Raw genomic sequence first — 6,417 nt, forward strand, 5'->3', positions numbered from 1 at the left:
AGAACAATTATTCTATTTATATTTTCACGGAAAATTTTGACAACATATTAATATATTGTTTGTTTTTTTTTAATGATAATAATAATGATATTTTAACAAAATTAAAATTAGACATTTAAAAATAGGTTAACCAAAATTAAACCAACTCTAAGATACAAAGTCGTCTAAAGTGGTTTTCTAACTACTTGTCTTTTATAAAAATCTATTTAATATAGTTAAATTGCACATAATTATTTAATGATATTAAATAACAATTTTCCTTTTTTTAATTAAAAAAGAGAAAAGGCAAAAGTAAAAACTACAAGGTTGGTGCACCCGTATAAACACCTTCATCCACCCATAGAGGGTGTTCTTCAATCCAGACAATAAAAAGTTTGGCCTTTCTTGTATGATAAATTGAATAATGAACAACATTATTGTCGTTCTTTAGACAACAATTAAGGTCGAACAAAAGTTGGAACCTCATTATTGAAATGGTCAAAACCTTAACTGCCAGAGAATGAATGAGAACATTTTCATCCATAAAGAGGCAATTCGTGCTTCCTTTACTATAATTATATCCTTGGAGAGTGTAGCTGACTCAACGAACTCCACGGATCCAATAAAACAACTTAAAGTTTTGAGCATACAACGTTATCTTGTCACAAAACTCCAAAATTAGTAATACAAATCAAGATTCAAATAGAGGTTTTTAAAAAGTAATTGACAAAAATATGAAAACTTTTTAAACAATTTACAAAGATAGAATTTGAATTTAGGATAACACTTGGGTGCACCTTTAATACATCCTCTCTCATTATTTACACTATTAAAAAAATTAAAATATTTGGTCAAGAAAATAAAATGTTTAAAAAAGTAAAAAGAATTTGTAACATGTTATGCGTGGATGGTAGAATCAAGGATAAAAGCGTTGTAACAAGGAAAAATAGATGACTATGCCAAGAGAGCTACAACAAATAGACAAACAACTGGGTCGATAGGATAAAATGGGCTTAAGGAAATGACTAATTGGACTTTGAGTCAAAATAGCCCGATCGGCCTCGAGGCCGACCTTCTCCATTTGATGATCGGAGCGTACTATAGCCTATTTGAACCTGGGGAAGATGATGGTTTGGGTCAAAAGCCCAAACCAACCTCCTCGCCATCACCCTCGGCCATGATGAGACCATGACCGACCTTCTCCGACGTTTACTATGGCCTTTTTAGGCCTTGAAAAGATAATGATTTGGGTTGAAGGCCCAAACCAACCTCCTCGGCTCATCCTTGGCTGAGGTCAAGCCTCGAAATTTGATGAACAAGGCTTGCCAAATGCACACCCAGGCCCGTTTAGCTTGAAAGTTAACTTACCTTATATGGGATTAGGAAATTTCATATCCTAATCCTAGCTAGTTGGATTAAGATAACCTTATAACAAATCCCCTATAAATACACCATTATGATTCCATGGTATCTAGGAACTTCTGACTTCTTCTCTGCTATTCAATTCTCTTACTAACTTGGGCATTAGAGCTTTTTTTCTTTGTTTTGTAGGTCAACTTTTTCTCAAATTAAAAATTTACCATTGATATCACATGAAAGATCAGGTTACATCCCTTTAACCAAAATTTGGCATCAACATATGTCAAATTATGATTGAAAATTTTGGTACGGGCACAAAAGTAAGTTATGCCCAAGATGCACCTAAGTATTTTTTTGTTTCTTTGGATTTGTTAGGTTTTGTCTCTAAGGCATACTTGCTTATGACCATTTGAATATTTTAATAAAAAAAATTGAGAAAATGCAATTGTGCGGTTTTATTTGCTAAGGTTGATGCCCTTAATCTCGTGGATCCTGTAGTTTGTAATTGTATTGTATAAATAATATATTTATTCAATAAAATCTAAGGTATTTTATTCAACATTTAGTAGCATTAACCCACAAAACCAATAAACAAACATCTAAGGTTATCTTATGAAGCTTAAACATGTATGTAGAGACATACAAGTGGATTGTGTTTAAGTGATAACCTGAAGGGTCTGTAGTAGATGAATAAGGTTGAGTACCTTATCCTGGTGACCCTAAGAATACGACCCGCTTTATAGATGTTATAAGTGTTGTAAAGTTCTACAAATACCGATCTTGATCATTCATTAGTGACATGTGAATGAGGGTATTCTATACAAAAGAGTTTATATAAGATCAGACCACGAAATGAATAGTCTCATTTTAATAATAGAGACTTACATTTCACCATAATGACCATAGGTGATATAACTCGAATCCTGAGTGAGTTGTGAACTCCTACCTATGAAGGCATTCCTTTGATTTGCATAGGTAAGAATGGTCAGTTCGCCGACCCAATATGCCTACCATTTTGGGGATTTGTCTGATTGGGGAGCTGGGAATATAGCTACATAAAATAGAATTCACTCATTTCCTACTGTCAGGGTTAGTAGATAAATTGCTCTCTTAAGGGCTTATTCCGGGGCTTGAACAATGTGGCACCATACCCCTCTCTTAGCTCGAGAGGGGTTTGGTCATAGTTGGACTATGACTTATTGTTCATTAGAAGGATAAGTGGTACTTAAGAAGTTAGATGTAACTACAGGGGACAAATGGTAATTTTGGCCCAGCTGTACTTACGAGCAATTTATAAAGGGTCATCGCATTATTGACTGGTTATATCCAATAGACACAGAAATATATCTATAGTGTGAAGAGTGCAGCTGTCGATCTTTAATGGAGTGACCGACAGTTAATGGAAGTTGATTAATTTAATTAAAGAAGTTTAATGAATTGACCAAGTATCATTGGAGCTTCCATCTACAGGTCCATAAAGTCCCATCTGTAACTCAACGGGGATTATTGAGAATCAATTTTGGATAAATTTGAATTGTTCAAATTAATTGAGGGAATTAATTATATATGAGATAATTAATTTATTTTAATTATATATGATGTAATTAGTATACTGTATTCGTTGCATTATAATATAAAGTTTATTAAGAGAGGAAATAAATATTTGAATATGATTCAAAAAGTAATTATATGGATTTGATTCATATAATTAAATAGAATATAAATTTGATTTATATTAAATACCATAAATTATCAAGAGAATTCAAACTATAGGTTATATATTATTTAATACAATATGAAAATTATAGGTTATGTTTTATATTCGATATAATATATAGTTTAATATATACTATATGATAATCAACTTAATAAATAATTTAATATATATATTAACTATTTATTAAATTATTTTTTTTGAATTTAATTTAGGAGGGAGTTAACTCTCTCCTCTTGTTTCTCTCTTTAGAAAACGTGGAGAATGGGAGGTTACGAAGATTATCCTCCTCCTAAAGTCACGTGTGATTCCAGTGGTGGTCTCTCCCAATAAAAACCTCTATTCTAAATTCTATCCATTTTCCAGAATCAATAGAATCCACACATTCTTGTAATTCTCAATCCCTAAAGAAGAATACAAAGAATTATCTATTGGTAGTGTCCATTTTGATTTTTGTTGAAGGATTTCAATTGAAGAGTTCGTGACCAGTTGAGAGGATTTCGTGAAGATTTTTGGATTTCAAGGGTTAATATCTTTGAACCCTAATCTTTTCTCCTCTGTTTAGCATGCTGTAAATTTATTGAAAATGCATATTTTGTTCTCTCTAATTTTTGTATGTGAAAAACTAAACTTGGGCCATGATTTTGCTTCCGCTTCGGACCTCATAATCTCTTCATTAATATGTTATTTTTCTCCATTCCTTTGTTTTATGTTTTTTAATTTATTTTGTTCTGGTTTATTTTTTTTACATTTTTTATTAGGCTTCGTTTTTTTCTAAATTTATTTTTTATTGTTAATTTATTTTTTAAATTTTTAAAATTCCCAAAGAAGTTTTTTTCTTTTTAATACAAATTTTATAATTTAATAAGTCTACGGTATTAGTGTCTTTCGATACCTTAGATGTAAACTTTTTTATAAAATATAAACCTAAACTAATTTTTTATAAAAAAAAATGCATGCTCACCGCAAATTTAAAAAGCGTGTATTGTGACCATGCATTTTAGATTTGTTGTTCATATTTATATGATTATTAATATTTATTTTCATTTCATGAGTAGATGGTAATACCAACCGATCATATATATGGATGAGGATATTTTACTTTTAAACTGCATTTATAAAATCTCGTTTAAGTAATAAATTTGTTTCAGGAATAAATTTATTTCAGGAAGTAATTTAGTTTAAGTTTATATTTTGGAATTAACTTTTTAATTTTATATTTGAGTGATCTAAAGAACATAATATTATATAATTGTTAATTCTAAATTTTTTAATAAATAAATATAAATATACACTTAACTTAATGATCAAAACAAACTAATTAATTTTCATAAAATGTGATTAGAGAACTAATTCAACATTTTAAATAAAAAGAAAAAAGAAAAAAAATTAGGGCATTTGCAAAATCGAAATAATAAAATAAAATAACCTAAAAAGGAAAAACGAAATTAAAGTGTTTCCATAATTTAATTGAATAAAAAACCAACCAGAGAAAAAAATTGAGCGTTTTCAAATTTTGAAAAATAAACCAAAACTAAATTAAAAAGAAAAATGGGGAAATGGTAATAAACGAACACTAATAAAACAAAATGTAAAAAATTAACCATAACAAAATAAATAAAAAAAACAGAAAACAAAGAGAATGAAAAAAAAATATATATATAACATAATAAAACAGTCTAATTGCAGTCTCCTTTAAAACGCAATTGGCTGATTTTTTTTTCCTTTTAAAATTGAGTTGATTAACAGTGAATTTCCATTTTATTTGAGTTCAATATAGATATAAAAAGTGAATCAATATTTTGAATATATTGTAGAGAAATCTATAAAATATAAAAAATAAACAACAAATGTCACTAATGTAATTACAATATGTTAACCTAATCATAAATATTTATTTACTAATTTAAATTTATTTTTAAAATTTATTAAAAAATATTCATCAATATCAACATTTTATCGATATTTCCATATCTTTCCTATTTGGTTGATATCAACATTCAAACCTAGTAGTGAACTTAAATAAATTCAACTTTTCTATTTCAAAAGTTCCCACATTTTTGTCAATAATTTTTTAACACCTCTATTTTGGCACTTGATCCCATAAAAATGTGTCGACAGAGAGTAGTTGGGTATGGATATGGACAAGTGGCCCACACTAGTTGGTTGGTATGATGTCAAAGATGAATCACAGTTTGTTAGACACGTGTTACCCGTTTTGGGCTTTATCGCCGGTCGTGTCGGCCCAGTGGTTTTTGTTGGCCTATTAGATGAACACACGACTGTTCAGGATAAATATAATTATAAAGGTGCGACTTGCAAAGCTATAACTAATCCCATATGTGACCATTAATTTAATAGATATTTCCATTTTAAGTTGATATCATCAAAATATCTTAAGATATAGCTGTTGACTTAAGATGTAGATTTTTAGAATTAAAAAAAAAATGAAAGAAGAGTATAATTTTGCGGGAGTAATTGCAATTGATTGATTTAACATGTAGGGTTACATCTTGATGCCATGATAATATTCTTATTTTCTTCCCACTACTTTAATTTTGTTTATATAAAATATAAACATATTTTTAATGTTAGGTTGGCTTACAAATTAGATATTTAAAATAAGAGAATTATTTAAAAATCTTAAAATTTGGGTTATTTAAAATGGTTCTAATTCATTTATCGAAAGAAAAATAATGTCAAATCACAAGTAGGAAAATTTTTACATATAGAAAAAATGTCAAATTATTTATAGAAATAGCAAAAAAATAATGATAGATACAGATAGTCCGTGTCTATCAATCATAAGTGATAGAAACTAATAGATTTCAATCAGTCTTTATATCAAAGAAGATTAAAATTTTGTTATTATATGTAAATAGTTTTTCTTATTTTTCTATTTTTAAAAAACCCTCAATCAAGTAGATACGATAATCTTGAAGTTAGAGGTTAGATTCTCCACTCTATTAATATATGCATTTAGATTATAGTTTTTTTGTTTGTTTGTTTTTTTTTTTGGAAAAGAAGAAGACAGACAAGATTCTTTTTATCTTCTTCTAAAAGACTCTATCAGTATTCCTTTATAAAGTATGCAGTTATATTCTATTCTATCTTGCATGATAATTAGTATTATTATTATTTAGTTAATCTCGATAAAATTATCTTTGAAGAAGTAAATTATAGGGTCTAAAATGATATTAAAGAATATAGATTATATAAATATTACTCAAATTTAAATTATTTATTAACTTTGAAGTACTTATATAACTCTATTTTTACCAAGAAAAGAGAGATGTGATTACTTTTTAAAAAAGAAAGAAAAATAAAACAGAGATGGGCGAAAGTCATAATTAAAGAGACATTAG

Source organism: Benincasa hispida, chromosome 9, assembly GCF_027475165.1.
Source record: "Benincasa hispida cultivar pf3 chromosome 9, pf3_genome.v1.1, whole genome shotgun sequence".
Classification (NCBI taxonomy): Eukaryota; Viridiplantae; Streptophyta; class Magnoliopsida; order Cucurbitales; family Cucurbitaceae; genus Benincasa; species Benincasa hispida.